Raw genomic sequence first — 23,130 nt, forward strand, 5'->3', positions numbered from 1 at the left:
GTCTTGGGGGCTACAGAGTTGGCTACTGCTGGAGTTTTGAATATTAAAGGCATAGGTGTGAAGTAGGCAGGGAAAAGCTTTTTGGGTTTAAAACCTAGGGTCTCCTTTTGTCTTCCTAAGGGATTTGCTTTGCATCATTTCTGTAACTGGACTTCCTGAAAACTTGTGAGTAGAGAACTGGCATGGAATGTTCTGCCTTTGAGAAAAAGCATTTGTGTTTCAGTGACAAAATTACTAAAGAGGTTCAGGTGAGAGGCAAACAAAGGAGTTAGGCAGTAGTTAAAATTTATTTGGAAGGTTAAGGAATTACTGTGGGTGTGAAAAAGAGGATTTGGATTCAGAAGAGGTTGAGAAAAGAGAAGTAGCAATTTTTGAAATGGATTAGGTAGGTAGAGAAAGCAGAAGGGTCGAGGATGGCATTGTAATCTCCTAATACAATATCTTTTCTTTTCTTTCTTCTGTGTTTTTCTGTTACAGATAAAAATAATAATAATATGCCCATAAGGAAATCTTTTTCATTAAAAATGAGAACTTCACATAAAGTAAATAAAATACATTCAAGGGCATAAGTTGCCATAACTGAGATGATATGTATCAAAGCTTCTACCTTTCAATTAATTTCTTGTCCTCAATTATGAGAGCAGTATCAGCAGTGTTTTTAAGTGTGTGTTTTCTGAATTAACTGCACTACCTACAGGCCATAACTGGGGGATCCTAAATAGTCACTCCATCACTTACTGGGGGCACAGCTTACCGTGGGGACCAGTGGGGTGGGGAGCACCTTGGCTTCCACCCAGATACCCCTTTTGCAAAGTAAAATAGCACAAAGAGCCTAGACTGAAGAATCAGCCAAGAAGGCTTAGATTCAAATTCTGATTGTACCATTTAGAACTGTCCCTAAATACTCTGAGCCTCCACTGCCTCATTTTATCAATGGATGGTAATAACTATCGCACCACTGTTTGTAGCACTATTCTGAGGGTTGTATGAAATGTATATCAGGTGCCATGCCTAGTACTATGGTGGATAATACTTTCACATCTAACTCTCCTAAGAATAGTTTGGCGCATTAATATTCCCATTTTACAGATGTGGAAACTGAGAAACCAAAGTATATTGTTTACTTAAGATCACACAAGGAGGAAACAGAGGAACAAGGATTTGAACCAGACTGTAAAAGATGGCTGATAAGCCTCACCTTGAAAAGAGAGTAGCTCTCAGCATCTTCTGTCTTGAGTCGTTCTCTTGACAATGTGAATATGGTGATGCAGTTATCATTTGAGAAGTAAATATGGCTACTGCTAAATGGAATCATGGTCATAATCTATGTAATGTGATAGTACAGATACAAAAATAGAAATAGAATTGAAAGGAGAGAAGGAAAGAAAGACAGGGAAAAGAAAAAGAAAGAGTGTAGAGAGAGGGATAGAGGAAGAGAAAAGAGAAGAAAAGAAAGCTCTGCATAGAAACAAGATGCAGCTGAACTGCTGTTGCACTTCCGAATTTCTTTAATTCATCCGTAGATCAATGTCTGCTTCAGGATTTGCTGGAGGCAGAGTCTGTAGTCTTTGATGATAATGGTTCTCCTGCAGAAATGTTTATTACCATATAAAGAATGTCCAGTTCCTTGAGGGACTGTCACCTGTGGCTGCTGTAACAGGAAGGTAGATACTTTGAAATAGATCAGTTGCCAGAGATACTCTTTAGAATAAAGCAAGAAAGGTGATGGTATTGATGGTGATGTTGATTTTTCTTAGTGATGTTGATCTACGTTTTTGTTTAAAATTCACACCCAGCCTTCCACTGGATGTGAGCAGTTTGTTTATTAATTTGTTCAACACATATTCAGAGGTCTTCATGTAACAAATATTTATAGACACACTGCTCTAGCTTCTGGAGATTATAGATGAACTGTTCTAAATTCTTGTTCAATAAGAGAAAAGATCATGCATTCTTGATATTACAATCAAGAAGACAGAGGAGGATAATAGAATTTAAATAATAAAAATACTTTTTGCAGAGAAACAACATGATGGAACAAAAAACATATGATAGTGTTTGAGAATGTCTACTTGAGATGGAGTAATCAAAGCAAGCCTCTCAGAGAAGGTAAATGTTCAACAAGATCTGGATTAAAGAAAGAGCCAACCACATAATGTTCTGTAGGAGGAGAATTCAACTGGCCAATAAGATCAGAGTAAATTAGAGTGCTTGAGAAATATCAAGCCAATGCTGCTGAAATACAGAGATTGGAAGAGTAAAGTGAGAGAAGGTTAAAGACATAAAGGCCTTATTCATAAAGGCATATGTAGGGACTTTATTTAAATTTGATTTACTTTTAAGCAGAGGGAAACATTTTAAGCAGAAAAGGAACATGATATAAGATTTGAAAGATTGTGTGTTGTTTGAGGAATGTATCTGGGGAGATTGGAAACATCTGGACTCAATAGAATGTTGTTGTTGTTCAGTTGCTCAGTCACGTCTGACTCTTTGCAACCCCATGGACTGCAGCACACCAAGCTTCCCTGTCCCTCACCAACTCCTGGAACTTGCTCAAACTCATGTCCAGTGAGTCAGTGATGTCATCCAACCATCTTATCCTCTGTTGCCTGCTTCTCCTTCTGCCTTCAATCTTTCCCAGCATCAGGTTCTTTTCCAATAATTTGGCTCTTCGCATTAGGTGGCCAAAGTATTGGAGCTTCAGCTTCAGCATCAGTCCTTCCAATGAATATTCAGTAGTGATTTCCTTTAGGATTGACTTGTTTGATCTTTTTGCAGTCCAAGGGACTCTCCAGAGTCTTCTCCAACACCACAGTTTAAAAACATCAGTTCTTCAGCACTCAGCCTTCTTTATGGTCCAACTCTCACATCCATACATGACCACTGGAAAAACCATAGTTTTTACTATACAGACCTTTGTTGGCAAGGTAAAGGCTCTGCTTTTTAATATGCTCAATACGCTTTACTATGCAGTAGAATAGACCTTTGGAAATGTGATCATCAAAGATGGCGGGTGGCTTGAACTAGAGCAATAGTGAAAATGAAGGAAAGTGGATCAGTTTGTGACTTATTTTGGCAATAGACAGGGTCAACTGAAGGATTAAAGTGTGCTTTTTTTTTTTTTAAACTTGAGTAAGTGAATGGGTAGTGGTGCCATAGACTAAGATGGAAAATACCAAGAGGACAGATTGTGGGAAGGGATTCAGAGGAAATCAAGAGTCTATAATATCTAGTGTCATAGTTGATAGCATTGGGTATAGAGTCAGAAAGCCTTCCCTGCTGGCACAGGGGTAAAGAAAACACCTTCCAAGCAGGAGATACGTGTTCAATCCCTGGGTCAGAAAGATCCCTTGAAGGAGGAAATGCAACCCACTCCAATATTTTTGCCTGGGAAATCCCATGGCCAGAGGAGCCTGGCAGGCTACACTCCAAGAGGTCTCAAAGAGTCAGATACAATTTAGCAGCTAAGCAACAGCAACAACAGTAGAGTCAAACACTCTTGGGTTCAAATCTGAGCGTTGTGTTATTTCCAACATAAGAAAATTAAACCCTGTCTCATCATGATGTCAGGATATTTGAATCAAGAAATGTATGGGCCGAAGCTTTTATATGTTATCTCTTTTGTTAATTCCATCCCCTTACTTTTAATTGATTAACTGATGGATTATATATATATATATATATAATAATTTATGTGTATGAGTGTGTATATACATATATGCACATATGCACACACATGGACACACACACACACACTGTGCCAAACTTAGTAAAGTAAGAATTCTCTGGTCCCACTACTCATCCTCTGTTCTATTTCCCTTATTTTTAACCATTTAAGCAATACTTCAGGTAATTATTATTCTAAAGTCTAAATGATACAATTAGACAAGTTTTTTGTTAATAGATTTCATACATCCATTGATTTCTCATGTGGAAAGTTTATCTAATTTTGCAAAACTCTATCACCATAACCTAACATTTGCGTTTTTTTAAATGTCTCAGTTGTATTCATTTAAATCAAATAATTTGACCTTTCTTATTTCATTAACATCTCAAGAACCTCCACCCCTTACCCTCTGTTATATGTTTTTCTGCCTCCTTCTCACACTCTTGTTCCCACGTTCTGGGATAACTTCTTTTCTTTCATCCCATCAGGGTTGAGGACATCTGTATTTTCTATGTTGTATCTTTAGATGGGTTTCCCAGGTGGCGCTAGTGGTAAAAAACCCACCTGCCAATGCAGGAGATGCAAGAGATGTGGATTCAATCCTTGGGTCGGGAAGATCCCCCCAAGAAGGAAATGGCAACCCACTCTGGTATTCTTGCCTGGAGAATCCCATGGACTGTGGAGCCTGGCAGGCTACAGTCCACGGGGTCACAAAGAGGCAGACATGACTGAACATGGAATATCATCTTTAGATTGATGTGAAAACTAAAACCCAAAAAACATGTATTATCTGACAACATAAACATCCCTCTCTGCCAAGCCATGGCTTCCCAGGTGGCGCTAGTGGTAAAGAACCCACCTGCAAATTCAGGAGACATAAGAGACCTGGGGTATGATCCCTGAGTCTGGAAAATCTCCTGGAGGAGGGCATGGTAACCCACTCAGTCTGCAGAATCCCATGGACAGAGGAGCCTGGTAGGCATGGGGTTGCAAAGAATCAGGCACAACTGAACCGACTTAGCATGCACACACACACACACACACACACACACACACACACACACACACACACACACACACACCCCAAACCAAATATTGGTGTTTTGATGTTATTTTCTTCCTTTTGGGTCAATTATCACTCCACCTGTACCACTTGAAAAAGTTCCTTCCATGCAGGTCAAAGATCTATGTTTTACTATCCTCCACCAACAGCTATCATGGCAGGCCTCATAACCTCCATCTATGGAAGACAGTCGTGTCCTCTGTGGGCCAAATTCAGTACTGGAATAAGAGCATGGGTTCTGGGGGGGGATTGCACAGGTTCTTGTTCTGAGTCTGATGCTGACTCTGGGTCCTGGGCAGCTTGGCTAACTAAGCTTAAGCCTCTTCATCTGATAGATATGCACACGGGCAGCACCAAGAATGTAGTATGTGAGGTTTCAGTGAAATGCATGCACAGGACTTAGCCAGTGTCTGACACATGGGAAGCATTGCATAAATGTGTGGGGTTTTCATTATGAAATTGTATAGGAGTTGCTAGTTGACTTCTTATTTTTATTGAGAGAAGGAACATCGGCCAAATGTCCTACATCACTAACAACATCTAGCTCTGTAATCATGTCTGTTGCTTTAATTCCTTTCTTTCCTCTTGAAACATCTTTTTGGATTTCTAACTCTGATTTGGACTCCTGCTGTTTAGGTGTATTTTACAGCTGTTTTTCTGAGCTCATCCAGGGAAACTACTCTCTCCTCCACAGATGCCCAGTCCTCATAATTTATTCTCTTCCCTGGTCTGTTTCATTCACCAGCTTTCACCTAATGCTCCAACATAGACTTTCACCTATGCTCCAACATCCTGCAATTTGTTAGCACCTCCTATCTATTGAGTCTCCTCCAGTACCAACACTGTTGCTGGTTTAATTCTTTCCTTTCATTTGACTGGGTCTTCTGGACCACTTGTACTCATTGCATCATTCCCATATGGACACTTTCATTGAACCTTTATTTTTAAAAAATCCATCATGCAAATGCTATGATTTACATCGTAGAGAAAGGAAAACTGAGGTACACAGAGACTAAGAAACTTGCCCAGGTCTCCCAACTGCAAGTAGCAGAATCCTGATTATGCTTCATGCCCTTCAGACATCAAAACCCTTCTTGAAAGGACAGCAGTGCTTTTTGCTTGCTTCAGAGGGAACTGGGAGCTGTCAAAGCTTTTCTTGGGTGCAAAGGGAGCAGGACAGATTGCAGGGAAGACAGGGCCAGGTTCAGATGTGTGCCTTGCTAGGTTAGCTTATGGGAAAGAATAGATACAAGTGCAACTGCCCCGCAGGCTAGGCGATAAAGGAAGGAGCAGCAGAAAGAGAACCAAAAACAAAGAGACATTTTTGTTGCAAATCCCTGCCTTTGTGATGAAAGCAAGTGCCTGAATTCCAGCTGTGATTGTACAAGTTTTTTCAGAGAACAAAGCTTTATAATAGTATCCTTGTCCCAACTAGACTGACAAATTAACACTTACTGATGGTGGTCCTCACCTCTCTCCCACATGGGGATTGACAGCTCTTGCTAACAAGCGTTCTGGGGGAGAATTGCTATAGATTTCTTAACCAGAAGACTCTGTCGTACATCCTCTATGTGTAGTCATTAAAAAGACAAATCAATGTTTGTATACAGTAATATAAAAATATATTGTTCAATGCAGTTACAGATCTGCTTATTGATCCACCCAAAGATTTTCTTAATAAAATGCTAGGTGTGTGAATAAAGGATGTGCTTTGAAAGTAGAAAGAGACAGTTATTTTTGTATATACAGTTATAGATATACATTCATATAATTATTTATACTCACAATGCATTACTATTCAGTAGGTGAGCACTTATGATATATGGATATACGTGTCTCTACATTTTATGTATAGTGTATGTTATTTGTCTCTCTATAACTTGCTCTCTCTGTCCATCTGTCTGTAACTGTGTTTGCTGTTGTGTATGTGCCTGCTCAGTTGTGTCTGACACTTTGTGACCCCATGGGATGTAGCCCGCCAGGCTCCTCTGTCCATGGGATTTCCCAAGCAAGAATACTGGAGTGGGTTGTCCTTTCCTTCTCCAGGGCATCTTCCCAACCCAGGGATTGAACCTGCATCTCTTGCATCTCCTGCATTGGCAGATAGATTCTTTTACCACTGTGCCACCCGGGAAGCTCAATTGTGATTGTATGAATCTATCTATGAATCTATTACTGAATCAGACTGTTAGTACAGGCTTTAGCATCAGATAGGTCTAGATGTGAAATTCAACACTCCCATTTAATAACTATAAAACTGTAAATGTTTTACTGCACCACTTTGGGTCTAGTTTTCTTTCTTTGCAAACATGGAATAATGACAGTTTCTACCTTGGGATCACTATTGTGATAGTGAAATGAGTGGTCATGTGAAACACAAAGCAAAGGGTTTAGTTAGTTAGTTCAGTCGCTCAGTCATGTCCGACTCTTTGCGACCCCATGAATCACACCAACTCCCGGAGTTCACTCAAACTCACGTCCATTGAGTCGGTGATGCCATTCAACCATCTCATCCTCTGTCGTCCCCTTCTCCTTCTGCCCTCAATCCCTCCCAGCATCAGGGTCTTTCCCAATGAGTCAACTCTTCGCATGAGGTGGCCAAAATACTGGAGTTTCAGCCCCAGCATCAGTCCTTCCAATGAACACTCAGGACTGATCTCCTTTAGGATGGACTGGTTGGATCTCCTTGCAGTCCAAGGGACTCTCAAGAGTCTCCTCCAACACCACAGTTCAAACGCATCAATTCTTCGGTGCTCAGCTTTCTTCACAGTTCAACTCTCACATCCATACATGACCACAGAAAAAACCATAGCCGTGACTAGAAAACTAGCAAAGGGTTTGGCACATAGTAAATGATCAAAATATATTGACTGTGATGATGGTCATAATAAAAGAAAGGATATACTCATAGATTCAACCCAGCATATAGTTACCAAACTTGTATTTTATTTTATCTTAATATACATATATGATATATATACATATAAGATGTATTTGTTTGCATGTATGTTTAGAATCTATCAAGTATAATTTGCCTACGTATTTGTACTTTTATGCAGGAGATGTACATAAATATATTTAACAAATATATTTAATTCAACATACATTAATTGAGAAAATTTTTGGAGCTAGTCTCCATGTTAGTCCCTGATGTGTTTAAATAAACGCCATGCACTTTTTTTATACTGTACTCTTAAGATATTCAGAAAGAAAAATACACAAAGAAATTGTTATAGAGCTCTGTAAAATGCAATAGCATCATGTGTAGAAGGAGAAGTGTGAGAGAATCAATTCCTTTTGACTTGAAGGACCGAGAAAGGGATTCGCAGGATAGGAGACAATTGAAACGGGACTTTCAGGATGAAAGGGAGCTCATTAGGGGAGAAATAGCAGGGAAGGGGAGCAGCTCGTGCAAAGGCATGGTGGAAAATGAGCCTGAAAAGAATAGCTTGTGAGTGGCTTTCTCTGTTTCATTACAAAGTTTGAACTTCATAGGTGATGAGTCTCATAAACCATCAAATACTTTTAATTGAGAGGATAAAAACCTGGCTGCACCTGTGTTATTGAAGGTTCGATACAAAAGGTAGGTTAAGGAGAAAGTGTGGAAAGGAAGACCATTTAGGAGGTTATTGAAAAATTACCAAATAATTTTATTTCCACATCTCTTCTATTTTGCAAAAACATATTCATTTTGTAATTGCTTCCCATGCAACGCTATAAGGTTACCTGAGTCCTCTGGAGGGGTTTAGCTTGCCTGTCTCTAAGTCCCTAATCCTTTCTAGAGGGTCAGGAGAGAATATATGCAGAATAAATGTAAGTTTAAATGCAAGATAAATAAAAATGATTTTTTTCCAGTTTAGAGGTGAAATTGGAGATTCAGGGAACTGATACTTTTCAGCAGCTATATCTGCCTGTTCATATTACAAATCTCTCCCTATTGAAGTATCTAAATATCACTATGTCCAATGCTTATATGGGCAGCAGAGGGTGAGATGGTTGGATGGCATCACTGACTCAATGGACATGAGTTTGAGTAAACTCTGGGAGTTGGTGATGAACAGGGAAGCCAGGAGTGCTGCAGTCCACGGGGTCACAAAGAGTCAGACACAACTGAGCAGCTGAACTGAAACTGAATGCTTATAAATTATTGTGAAAAGCAACAACAACAAAAAAATATAGTTGGCCTAGAGGCAAAGCAGTTTTTATCATCTTGCTATTCCTCCAAAAACAACATGTATTGTATTGCAACATATATTGTATTGTATTGCAGCTTATTAATATATTTTTTCTCTTATAAACATATTTTTGAAATATGCACCCTGAAAAGCACTACAAATGTGGCCTAGGAAGGGGCACTGCCAGGGTAAAATCCAGATCTTCTGATAGCAAGTGACTATCCATAAGTCTTGGGCAAGTCACCATATGAAGGATTCTACATTTTTGCAATCATTTTACAAATGATAAAGGGATCATTTGCTCTTTGCTTTTATAGAAAGGATTTCTGGAATTCATAAAGTGAAATATAGAGCATACTTAAAATTCAGATAAACATCGGCTAATTCCTTTTTAGTATGAGTGTGTTTCATGTGATATTGATGACCTTTCACTCACATTTCTAAATTCATCCTCTCCATGCTCTATTTTAAAACCTTTGAAATCTCACATCAAATCCTATGTCAATATTCATGACATTCTCAATTTTATCTCTAGAATGTACCTCTCTCTTGAGCTCTTATTACAGTAAGTAGCCTATACTGTCTTTTGAAATATTCCTCAGTTTCTTTACACTCAATGAGAATAATAATAGCACCAATCTCATGGGGTTACTGTGAAGATTAAATGAATGCTTTTTTTTTTAAGCCCAAAGAATAATTCCTGGAATATATTGTCTTCAACTGTATGAAATTGCCATTATTCCAAGATCAAATACTGATGAGTTCTAACACAGAATTGCAGGATTATCTGCCATGATTATCAGTGGTATTATTATTTTTACTTCCATCAGCACCTATTTTATTGCCTCACACATGTGACAGCACCATAACTTCCTGCATGAATGACTATATGTCCATGTCCAGTGTCCTGGCTCAGTGCCTGAAACAGGTGGTGTTAGTCTCTCAGTTGTGTCTGACTCTCTCCTATTCCATGGACTGTAGCTCACCAGGCTCCTGCGTCTATGGGTTTCTCCAAACAAGAATACTGGAGTGAGTAGCCTTTCCCTTCTCCAATAGATCTTCTGACCCAGGGATCGATCCTGAGTCTCCTGTGTTGCAGGCAGATTCTTTACCATCTGAGCAGGGACTCAATTCCACTTCTTTGGCTTCTTTGCAAATAACCACCAAAATAATCTTCCTAAAACTCAGGCTCTCCCATATCACCTATGGCCTTACTTCTGATTGCTGTAAAACAGAAACAGCCCTGATCTGCCACTGACTAGCTCTGTGACCTTGGATAAGTCACTGCACTATGCTCTCAACATGCTTTGGGGTTCCCTGTCCCTTCCTATTTTCTCACACTCTTTCCCCCTCTGAGATCTACCCATACTCCCATTCTGCTCCATAACTCACCAATCTAAATCCCCTCATCCTTCAATTCCAAGCTTAAGAACTCTTTTGCATATATATTTTTTTAATTTATGTAAAACTCTATCAACGTCGGTCATATTCCAGACCATGGATATAAATCTCAGGCCACATGGCAAGTAGTACAGACCCTGGAATGTCAGTGCATTTTTTGCTAGATTCTCCCACATGCATTGTAGCCATGCTATAATCCTATGTAATAACTGAGCCATGTCCCATCTTTTCAGCTGAGGAGATTGAATTTCATAGAAGCTAAATATTGCTTTCCCAGAAACTCACCCTTTCTGATAAAATTAAGATTCGAACCCTGTTGTGACCCTGTTGTAATCTCTCAAAAGAGTTTTCCTATTCAAGGTGAACCTTAAAAGTGTCCTTTATAAATTGCTCTGTAGTCTGTTCTTTACTTAGTGGTTTTATTTCCTGAATTAGATTAGGAGTTTCTTGAGGCTTAGAATTACACCTGATCTAAATCATCCTTGTTTTACAGGGAATAGTATTTACAAAAGTTACAATTATTGACTAACTGCAAAGTATCAATACTGTTTTATCATTTTAATATTAATTCTTTAAAATGAAATAAATTAAAACAAGCAGAAAACAGATCTATCATCATTCAGCTTATAATTATTAACTAGTAATAACTGTTTTATAGGTAAGGAATCTGAGAGAGAAAGCCATTTAACTACAGAGTGAAGAACTCAAGAATTTAAAGCTCAAAACTTTTCTTTAAGCTTTGCTGCTCCTTCTACTTAAGCAACACCAACTGAGCACCACTTTATATGACCCACAGATGCTCAGAGTTACGGACAAATTGATAACAGATTGCCCATTTGCTTTGCCTGTGGAATTCTGGAAATAGGCACTGGAAAATTGTTCATTTAATATGAACAACCACCTTTTCATCCTGACTTTCTTGGGACACATTCATTTCTTTCATTCATTTATGGTTTCAACAAATATTTGGGATTCTAGTATGCATCAGATACTGTGCTAAAAGGCTAAAAGTGTAAGGTTAACAAGCAAACACTGTGCTAAAGGCTAAAAACATTTCACAAGCTGCACCTGTGTCTAATCTACCTGCGTTCATAGTTCAGTGGGAAAGACGATCAAAAGCCAAGTAATTCTAGGTGTGAGTAGGGCTGGTCAAAGGGAAAGACAGGGATGCATGGCCTCCACCTGGAAAGACGGGCTCAGGGTGGCTCCAGGCAGGAGGAGTGTGGAAGCTTCTGAGACCCTGACTACATGGGAGTATCAAGAAGAGCGCTGGAAACAGGAGAGAGAGCAGGTGCTAAACACTGAGGTGGGAGAGAGACAATCACACTACTCTGTAGGAAAGAAGAGCATCTTGAAGTAGCTGGTGAGAGCAGATGGGGCTACAGAGGTGGTCAGAGAGCAGAGCACAAGGGCATCACCACCACGTTGGGCAGTTTGGACTTGAATGAAAGGCAACAGGAAAGCTCTCATGGAAATGCAAACTCCAGGAGTTAGTAAAGGACACGGCAGCCTGACGTGATGCAATCCATGGCACCCCAAAGTGTCGGACACAATGACTGAACAACAAAGAAGGGCAAGTGTCTTGAGTCATCCTTGCAGAGCTCACATAATCATTTAAAAAAAAAAATGGGCAACTATATTTGCCTGTCCAACATGACATGGCAACAATGCCTACATATATATGCATGCATTCGTACATTTATGCGTGTAAAAATATCTAAAACATTCAGAATGAACTGATCAGGTTTGCAAGATTTTACTGAAGATTTAAAAGAGAGCAACAAGAGCCTTCATTTTCTCAGCCCAAGGTGAGTTTTCAACTTCTCTCAAAGAACAAATCACCTCCTTTTTTGTGTGCCCTGAATACATTTCCTGGCCAAGTTATGTAAGAGAATGGGAAGAGAGGCTTACAATGCCATAGTCACAATTGCTTTCATGATTGTAATCACACCACAAGATTTTATTTCAAAAAATAATGATTTTAATGCTACTTTGTCATTTTCAAAGCGATAGCAAATACCAAAAAAAAAAAAAAAGGTAAGGCTCACGTGAGCACAAAGTTGGTTTCACAGAGGCCTACAGGGGAATGTGGCTGATATTTTTTTCTCTTTATGCAATCAATGCTTCCTTTAGTTAGAGAGGGGCTCGAATCTATCAGACTGCTGAGAGTGCCCCCTTTGAAATCTTCAGGGTGATAATTTAAGTGAAATAGAAATGGAGAGAAGGAAAAGGTCACATCCTTGGAAATCTTTTGTGATAAAGGATTTCCCTAGCTGCTTAATAAGATGGCACAGAGGGAATCCGCTTTACAATTAAGTTTGCAATCTTGTTGTACCTAGTGACTCCTAAATATTCTCTCCATTCTCCTTAGTTTCCTTGTAATGGTAGGGGTGATAAATTCCTCCAACACTCCTCACCTCATGAGAAGCCTTATTTAGCCCAGTAGTTCCCAACTGCATCTAACGGAAATACTGTTTTCTTACTTGACTCTTTCAGAATCATGTCTGTATCGCATGAGATATACGAATTGCTTTCAAAATTCATTAAGATTCCTCGAATTCCCTTAGTCATACTACTTCTTTTGGGTGGAGAATAGAGAGGGAAAAACAGATTTTACGGAGGCAGTCTTAAATCTGAATTGCAATGCTGCTACCATTTAACTGTAAGTCACTAAGCCCCTCAAGCTCCATTTCCTCATGTTGGCTTGTTAGTTTTGTGTTAGATAACATGTTACTTGCTAGTAAGCTCCCCTATGCAGAGTTTAATCAGTTTATAGAATTGCCTTCCTACTCTTTCATTTTCACCTTTTTTGGGAATATCCTACATTTTTTTTCCTCCAAATTCTAGTATCTTTTATGCTTAATTAAACCCTACTCATGATACAGAGAAAAAAATATGAATAAGGCATTTTCTGACCTTCAAGTAGCTCTCCATTTAGGGAGGAGAATAGCTACATGTACATTTAAATCAAGCATAGTACTGAAAATGTCATGAGCTATTAGAGGAACTGTGGCTGGTGGGAGTAGAGAACCAGAAGAATTTCAGCTTTAAGAAACAGGGTAAACTTTCTGTGAAGATGCTTTGAGGTCTTAACCCTTGAGATACCAGTAGGCCAAAAAAGGGTATAAGGAGACTACAGGCCCATAGCATTTATTCTTCAATTCCAAAAACCAACACTCTGAAGGTGAAAGTTTTGCTTTCGGAGTTTTCGTAGTTCAAACGGTGTGGTGGTGGTGGTGGTTTACTCGCTTAAAGGGTAGCAAATCTGAAAGTAAACTGATGTACTAGAATATTCATTAATCTCTTTTAGTGTGAATATTTCCTTGTTGTGCTCCAGAAATATTAATATACTTTAATTACAATATACCCCAGGCCCTAGCATTATTTAATATGCAGTTGCATTGGTTTATCTTCATAAAATATCTCTCCCTATCTCCTCCCCCTGATTACCGATGCTACCACTCATCTGACTGTGTAGGTTTTAGATAAGGAATTGTGTCATGGTACTTTATTATAGGCAGAGAAAGATACAGTGGTGTTGACATAAGAAGCTGTCAAGTAAGTGAAGAGAATATCAAACCCTCCATTGTTGCTGGAAAGTTTAATGAGCAGACAAGTAGGCTGGCAAAGATAATGAAAAGATTTCATTCAGTAAGCCAGTAATATGTATTGAGCATGTATTTTATTTGGGGTATGATCCTAGGTACTGAGGTTGTATTAATAGCTCTGAGCACACCAAATCAATGCAACATGACCAAACTTCAAAGTCCCTAGTTGTTTCAGAATGATAGTGATCTATCAGAGGTCTAGCTGGTGGTGCCAGGATCAAAGAGTAACTGAAGCACGGAGAGGTGAAGTACCTCATTCAAACTTCTGCACCCAGTTGATGTATCAGAGTCAAGAAATTGACTGGTCTAAGAGTGCATGCTCGTAGTCTCACTTCACTATTCCTCTTGCATTTGATTAAATACATGCAGCAGAGTCGACTTTCTCTGTGGAATTTTTGGATGGTGTCACCAAAGGCTTATCATGAACAAGATCATAGGAGATAATCAAGATGTGTTGTATTAGGAAAGAGGATCGGTTTATTAGGTTGAGATTAGCTCTTCTGGGTGGGTATAGCACAGTGGCTGAAAGCATGTCCTTCTAAAGCCCAAGCCTAGTTTCTACTCCTGATTTGACCAGTTAGTTAATGGATGATCTCTGGCATACTACTTGCCTCTCTGTCTCATTTTTCTCATCCCCCAAATAGGAGGAACAGTTGTACTCACACGTGACGATTAAATCAGTTGCTGTATGTCAAGGTCCTTGGTGTTGAGGTTATAGTTCTGAACATACCAAACCAATACAATATGGGCAGACTCGGGGCAGTATCTGATGCATATGACTGTGGCAAAGATAGATAAAGGTCTTGTTCTCACGTTTGCTATTTGTTTTGCTTCTATGTTGTATTTGCTGTAATTTTAATTTTTCAGTCATTTGTATTTGTTTAATATCCACCTTCTCTCTTCTCCGGTATATTGTATATACTCTGAAGCACCAACTTGGCCTGTTTTATTCATCACTATCTCTCACATATCTCATACATAGTGTGTGTGTGTGTGTGTGTGTGTGTGTTACTCACTCAGCCGTGTTTGGCATTTTGTGGCCCCGTGGACTGTAGCTTGCCAGGCTTTTCTGACCATGGGTTTCTCCAGGAAAGAATATTGGAGTGAGTTGTCCCAAACCAGGGATCAAAGCAGGGTCTCCTGCATTGCAAGCAGACTCTTTACCATCTGAGCCACCAGGGAAGCCCCTCATACGTAGTAGGTCTCAACAAATATTTGTGAAAAATGGATAGAGAAATGCATGAATGATGTAAACAGATAACTAATCACTGTGTATCCTTGACTCAAGCAAATCACTTTTCTTCTTTGTCATCATGCCTTTTTTTTTTTTTTCTGTTTTTCTTTTTTTTTTTCCCCCATTGGCAATCTGGAGGAGCACTAAATGACTTAAAAAAAAAAAGTTTTACTCAGAGTGATCTATTTTTGAGCTGAGTTTCTGCATTGACTTAACAAGAAATGTTTCCTGACATAGATACTCAAGACTAATTGCATTGTCTAGGCACATTGGATATGGATTTAATTTCACACATCACAAACGATCAGCACCAAATTGTCAGAGTCGTATTTCATACCTTTTTCCTGGAGATCTTTAATCTTCTTAGCCCACTTTCACTGTGTCACAGTCCACTACTCTGGATCAAGGCTCAGTTAAAGATTAATGTGGAAAAAAAGAAAGGTATAATGACAAAAGGGAAAGTAAGTGGTCACTCCCTTCACTGATTTCAGGAAGTCACTTGTGTCTCCAGAAGTTACTGCAACTTTGGACCCAGAGTCATGCAGAATCCCAGGAAGCCAAACTTGGGTCTCTGCAGCTTCTAGCACCTGCCTTGATTTTATCTATTAAGGTCTAAGTGCAGGCTACACACAGACCTAAACCCATTTACCAGTATCTAAAGAGATTCCATATTCTTTACTTTTTAAAAGCTAACATTCTTTAGAAGTTCAGGGGCTAAATCCTTTTATCAAAATGGCACAGTAGGTTTCTAAGAAGCAGTTGCAACAAGAGAATTATCAGTTCTGTGATATGCTACCTTTCTGCGGGGTGCTTCTGCACTGCAAACAAAAGCAACAATTCCATCCATAGATTGTACTTCCTGATACTTCTCAAACCCATCTCTTAATCTTCATCCCTGTTGACTGTTTATCTTAGTGCAATCCTCATTATCTTTTAGATGAATGATTCCTAGAATAGACATCAGTAAACCTCACTCCTTTCTTCTCTCTCACAGTTTAGCTTCTGCCTCCTCATCAGAGTATTATTTGTAAAGTGCAACTCTGCTTACCTTTAGTCAACCCACCCCCTCCTCCAAATAGTGCGCATGTTTTAGCAGAAAATGTCCTTAAATTTAAAAACCTGCTACATTTCCAGCAAGTTCTAGTTTTCTGAACTCAGTTATAATAGGGTCATACTGAAATATCTCCCATGAATCTCCTGGATGCCAATGATCTCTCTCTCCTCTATACCCCTTACAGTTTGTATTTTGCCTCCATTGTGTAAGTCATTACTATGACCTAGTCAGTTTATTTATTAGCCTGATTGTATTTCTAAACTGATTCCCCTTGGGATGCTTGACACATTTTGCTCATGAGTATATAGATCAATTTCTTTATTGGAATTGGCTAAGCTCCCTACTAATCTGTAGTCAGAGGTCCCCCCATACCCCATCTTTCCCATGCTGATCTAATGTGGACTGTCAGATTTTGGGTGCTCAGCTGACTCTGGCAAATCAAGAAGAGCCTTGTCTGGCACAAGTGATCTGTCTTCCAAGTGGATTCCCAACCTCCAGTAGTGCAGTCCAAACCTAGTCTCATGGAACTGGCAGAGCTCCAAGAATATAGAAATATATGCAAAGTTTCCTGCGGTCTAGACTCAGATCTAGCCAAGTATCATTTCCATCACAGTTTACTGATGAAGAGCTCAGAAGATCAGTCCAGATAAGAGCTGGGGAAATATATATCAATAGAAAGAGCTACAGAGTCACATAGCAAAGAGAATGGCTACAGAGAGGAGTGGACAGTTAGAGCTACTTCGGTAAAGGGTCTAATATATGTTGTAAGTAAACCAAAACATTTTTAAACATTGCCATGCTTCTTCCTTGAGAATTTAAGAGAGTACTTGGCTTAGAGCAGTAAACTATCTATTATCATTGGTTCAATTAGTGTTTGATTTGTTCATTGTTGTTCAGTTGCTGAGTTGTGTCCAACTCTTTGCGAATCCATGAATTGTAGCACACCAGGCTTCCGTGTCCTCTATTATCTCCCAGAGTTTGCTCAAACTCATGTCCATTGAGTTGGAGATGCCATCCAACCATCTCATCCTCTCTTGGCCTCTTCTCCTGCCCTCAATCTTTCCCAGCATCAGGGTCTTTTCTAATGAGTTGACTCTTAGCATCAGTTGGTCAAAGTGTTGGAGCTTCAGCATCAGTCTTTCCAGTGAATATTCAGGGTTGATTTCCTTTAGGATTGACTGGTTTGATCTCCTTGCTGTCCAAAGGATTCTAACATGTCTTCTCTAGAACCACAATTCAAAAATATCAATTCTTTGGTGCTCAGTCTTTGTTATGGCCCAACTGTTATATCTGTACATGACCGCTGGAAAAATCATAGCTTTGATTAAACAGAATTGGATTGATAATTGCTAAGAATCCTTAAAGCAGATGAAAGATTTGAAGACAGGCTTAAAGTAAGCTAGTCAGCAGTTTTATAAAATAATTAAGGGAAGAAAGATACTCTAAATGACTACGAAACTATAAAATAGCTACAATTTCATAGATTATATGCCATAGATTATAGATCCTTTGGTCCCTATTTTGTTTATGAGAAAAAGGAGGCTCTGAGAGGTTAAAGAGAGGTCCAAAGACATGCAGGTAGTCCTTTGGAAAACCCAGGACTCAAAAAATATCCTTCTATTTTACTCCAAGTGCTGACCTTTCTCCCATATCCCTTTGGCATTTAAGAGTTTTATTTACAGTGACTTACTATCTATCATCACCAACATGATGGTCATTGTCTTATGCTAAAGGTTTTGAGGGAAGGGACGTCTATATAAGATATTTTGTTTATTTGAAAGTCTTTTCCAGTTTATTCATCCTTGCAAGGACAAAGCCCAATGTCTTTTGCAGCCATAGTTAGTTTATACTTTCAGTAAATTTCATGTTCTCCATACAGTTGATCAGATACTACTTTAGGCAAGAATGCCAATCAAAAGTCTAAAAAGTTCATTCCTCTAAATAAATACTGTCTGGAAGGAGGGGGAGGGGAAAGTTCTTCTTATCCTTAAAATTTTCAGCTCTTTGTTAATCCAAAGAGCTGAAAATATTTCAAATCAAACATGACCACCTACCATCTGGCAGAGTTAGAAGTTTATTTAGTAATCTCCTTATCAGTCAAGCAGCTGGAAGTCTAGATAAGTCCTATGTGTAAGAAGTCCATGTCAACTTGTTTCCAGATAATAGCAGTGGGGGGAGAAAAAAAATAGAAAAGAGTCATCAGTAGGAATTAATTTGGGAGTTTTGCTGGCATGTACTGAACTCTGAGCACTGGTGAGTTTATCATCCATTAAATCAACTGAAGAACGGAAGGCTACTCCGTGTGTCATCTACAAGGATGCATAATTTCTGTATGTGGTTTTCAAAGTGTTTTCTACCCAGGAGTTTGTCTGAATCTCTAAAATGTGATGTTACTGTATTTTACTTTATGCAATAGCTGTCTCACTGCAAACTTGCACACAAATTGATTTTTTTTTTTTTTTTTTTTGTAAATGGAAAACTAATTGAAATACACTAGGGGGGAATTTGCTAGTTAAAGAAATCCTTCTGTAGTGGGAAAATTGCTTTTGCTCTTGAGAATAAATATTCTTTAATATATCTGTTTTGTGAATTTGAATTTGTATGCCATGAGTTTCATATAGGTGAGATTATCTGTGTACCTTAGGGTACCTGGAAAAAATGCATTAATATCAATTTAGTAATGTCTTTTCTGAGTAATACCTCCTACACCCCCAAACCATGTGAGAATTTCATAACTTGAAAACATCACACTTATCACCTAAGTGATTAAATGTACTCATACACCATAACTAGTTGAGAGTCAAACCACTTCCAATCCATCTTCTGTATTACTCTATGAGAAGTCACGATTAAAGCAGAAAAAATGGTAGGGTAAATTGATATATTATAAACCAGCTCCTTCATATAGAACAGTCTTTTGGACTCTGTGGGAGAAGATGAGGGTGGGATGATTTCAGAGAATAGCATTGAAATATGTATATTATCATATGTGAAACAGATCGCCAGTCCAGGTTCAATGCATGAGACAGGGTGCTCGGAGCTGGTGCACTGGGATGACCCTGAGGGATGGGATGGGGAGGAAGGTGGGAGGGGGGTTCAGGATGGGGAACACATGTATACCCATGGTGGATTCATGTCAATGTATGGCAGAACCACTACAGTATTGTAAAGGAATTAGCCTCCAATTAAAATAAATAAATTTTTTAAAAAAGAAATATTAAAAAAAAAGCTCCACATGGTCATTCAGATATTTCCTATACTCAGATATGGAAGGCAATTCTGCATAAGAGAATGAACTTTGGGGTTAGATAATGAGTGACAAGTCACATCAAATTCTCTGTGTACCATTTAGCTCATGTTTAAATGGCTTGGTACAAATCTTGGGAGATAGTATTTATCCAGTAGGCAAGTTGTTATTGCCACTTTGGTGTCATTGTGCTCATACCCTGGGAGAACCCCTCATTCCCTGACTGTGTCAAGCAGGTGGTGTTGCAACCAGACTCTATAGCTCTTTACAGCTTCCTAGAGAAGCCATTTCTTCTTGATCCTTAGGTTGTCTGATTTTCTTCTCTGGCTTACTTTTATCATAGCAGTAATGTTTTCCTGTTTGCTTGGGGTATAATGTCACTCAGTATATAACAGGCAGATGACTTCCTCATCTTTAGAGCAGTGATGTGGGTTCCATTACTTTTTTGCCTTTACATGCTCAGCCTTTGAAGTAATACTCTGTTCCATTTACTAATTTTGTGATTTGAGATGAATTATCTATCACCTTTTAATTCTCAAATTTCTTATCCCTGAAAGGGAATTCATATAGTCTACTCTTAAAAAGAGTAAGAGTAAACAAAACAGTAAGTATAAAATGTTTTTCAAAGTATGTAATACACAGCCAACGTATGATAAATGATGGTGTTGGTGGTTATTATATTCAGGAAAGACTGGTTATCATACTCCAGACCCAGATTTCTAGCCTCTTAAACATCCAATGACTAATTCCTTAAGGAGATTCTGAGGTTCCTTTGTTTTTATGTCACATTTTCACCTTCAGACATCTATATATTACATATATTCGTATACATATATTAACATTTACATGCAGAGTGATTTTTTATTAAAGTATAAATGATTTATTTCCATTAGTTTTAGGCACACAGCCTAATGATGAAATATTTTACAGATTATAGTCTATTTAATATTATTACAAAACAAAGGTTATATTTTTCTGTGCAGTACAGTGTATCTTTGTTGCTTATCTATTTTAAATACAGTAGATTATATCTCTTAATCTGGCACCCCTATCTTGACCCTCCCCACTCCCCTTTCTCTATGGTAACCATTAGATTGTTTTCTATATCTGTGTGTCTGATTGAATATTGTTAAATAACTTAGCTTGTTTTTAATCTTTAGATTCCACGTATAAGCTATAACATAACTGGAGTATATAATATTGTTTATCATTCTCTGTCTGACTTACTTCATTAAGCATAATGCTCCCTGAGTCCATCCAAGTTGTTGAAATTGGCAGAATTTCATTCTTTTTATGGCTTAGTAATATGTATGTGTGCATATGTATGTATGTATATATATATAATATACACACACATGAATATACAGCTCCCGCATAGCTTTTTTTCCATTTGTCTGTTGCTAGACACTTAGGTTGCTTCCATATCTTTGTTATTGTAACTAATAATGCTGTGAACAGTGGCATAAATGTATCTTTTTGAATTTGTGCTTTTGTTTTCTTGGGTTTATACCCAGGAATTGGTGGTTTTGAAAAATCTCCATATTGTTTTCTATAGTGGCTGCACCAATTTATATTCTCACCAGTAAGGTACTAAGGTTTTCTATTTGTACATCCTTACCCACATTTGTTATCTATAGACTTTATGATGATAGCCATTCTGACAGGTGAGGTGTTATCCCATTGTGGCTTTGACTTGCATTTATCAAATGATTAGGTTTGCATTTATCTAGTGACACTGAACATCATTTTATGTGCCATTTGCATGTGTTCTTTGAAAAAAAGTCTATTCTGATATTCCACACATTTTTCAATCACTCTTGTTTTTGTTATTGAGTTGTATGTGCTGTTTATATGTTTCAGATATGAGTCACTTAAGAGTCCTATCATTTGCAAATATTTGCTTGCATTCAGTAGGCTGTCTTTGTCAAAGATTTTCCTTGCTGTGCAAAATCTTTTACATTTAATTATGTCCCATTTGGGTCGGTTTGTTTGTTGTTGTTGTTGTTTTCTTTTTCCTAAAGGAAAGTGAAAGTATTAGTTGGTCAGTTGTGTCTGACACTTTGTGGCTCTATGGACTGTAGCTCGCCAGGCTCTTCTATCCATGGGGATTCTCCAGGCAAGAATACTGGAGCAGGTTGCCATTCCTTTCTTCAGGGAATCTTCCTGACTTGGTTTGAACCCATGTCTCCTGAATTGCAGGCAGGCAGATTCTTTACCATCTGAGACACCAGGGAAGAGATGGAAAAAAAAAAAATTGCTATGAGTTATTAAAAACAGTATTGATTTATATTTATGATTCTCTTGTAGGATTTTTATAGTTTCTGGTCTTATATTTAGGTCTTTGAAGCATTTTGAGTTTATTTTTGTATATGGTGTGAGGAAATGTTCTAATTTCATTCTTTTACATATATTTGGTGGTGATTTATTCACTAAGTCATGTCCATCTCTTGTGATCCCATGGACTATAGCCCATCAAGCTCCTCTGTCTATGAGATTTTTCAGGCAAGAATACAGGAGTGGGCTGTCCTTTCCCTCTACAGGAGATCTTCCCAATCAGAGGATTGAACCTGGGTGTCCTGCACTGCAGGCAGATTCTTTACCGAGTGAGTAATTTATCCACTATTAACAGCATGACTTATTGAAGAGACTGTCTTTTTTCCATTGTATGTTCTTATCTCCATTCTCACAAATTAACTGACCATAGCTATATGGGATTTTCTCTTCCAGTTTGGATTCATTCTATTGTTCTTGTCTGATTGCTATGGCTATAATTGCCAATATTATGGTAGATAGAAGTGATAAGAGTGGGTATTCTTGTCTTGTTCCTCTGATTTTAGAGGAAATGATTTCAGGATCTCACTGTTAAGCATAATATTAGCTGTGGATTTGTCATAAATGGTCTTTTATGTTGAGATATCTTCCCTGTATACCAACTTTGAGAGTTTTTATCATGAGCGAAAGTTGACTTTTGTCATATGATTTTTCTGTTTCTATTGAGATGATCATGTGATTTTTATCTTCCTTTTATTAATGTGGTATATTATGCTGATTGATTTGCAATATTGAGCCATCATTTTATCCCTGAAATAAATTAAACTTGATTACTGTGTATGAACCTTTTTATATATTGTGAGATATGGTATGTTAAAATTTTCTTGGAGATTTTGCATCTATACTTATCAGAAATAATTGGTCTATAACTTTCTCTCTTTTTTTTTTTGTAGTCTCTTTTTCTGATTTTGGTATCAAAGTAATTGTGGCCTCATAGAATAAATTTGAAATTAGGTGAAAGAGTTACCTATCGTGATTTTGAAGGGCTGTCCTTACGTGGAAGCACCCCACTGCAACCTGCATCTTCTCAGTGGTTTTGGTGAGACAGCTGAATTTGATGAGAACAAAAGTTACGCGTTTCCTCAGGATGTGCTGGCAGCTATTTCACCTTGGGAGGAGATGGTGCTGGGGATGAAGGGATTAGGGACAGAGCCAAGTGTGAGCTGAGGCTTTCCCTCAGCTCAGTGGTCATCATAAATCTAGAAGGGGTGGAATTAAGATCCAGATTGTTGGAGAAGAAGCCCTGAGGTTCATATCTGGGCTGGCTCTGTTCCCTTTGAGTAAATTTTCTTTCTATCATCAGCCACCTTGCCCCAGTGGGGACAGTGCTGGAGCAAGATGGACTCTGTC

This window comes from Oryx dammah, unplaced genomic scaffold (assembly GCF_014754425.2).
Source record: "Oryx dammah isolate SB20612 unplaced genomic scaffold, SCBI_Odam_1.1 HiC_scaffold_15, whole genome shotgun sequence".
Lineage (NCBI taxonomy): Eukaryota > Metazoa > Chordata > Mammalia > Artiodactyla > Bovidae > Oryx > Oryx dammah.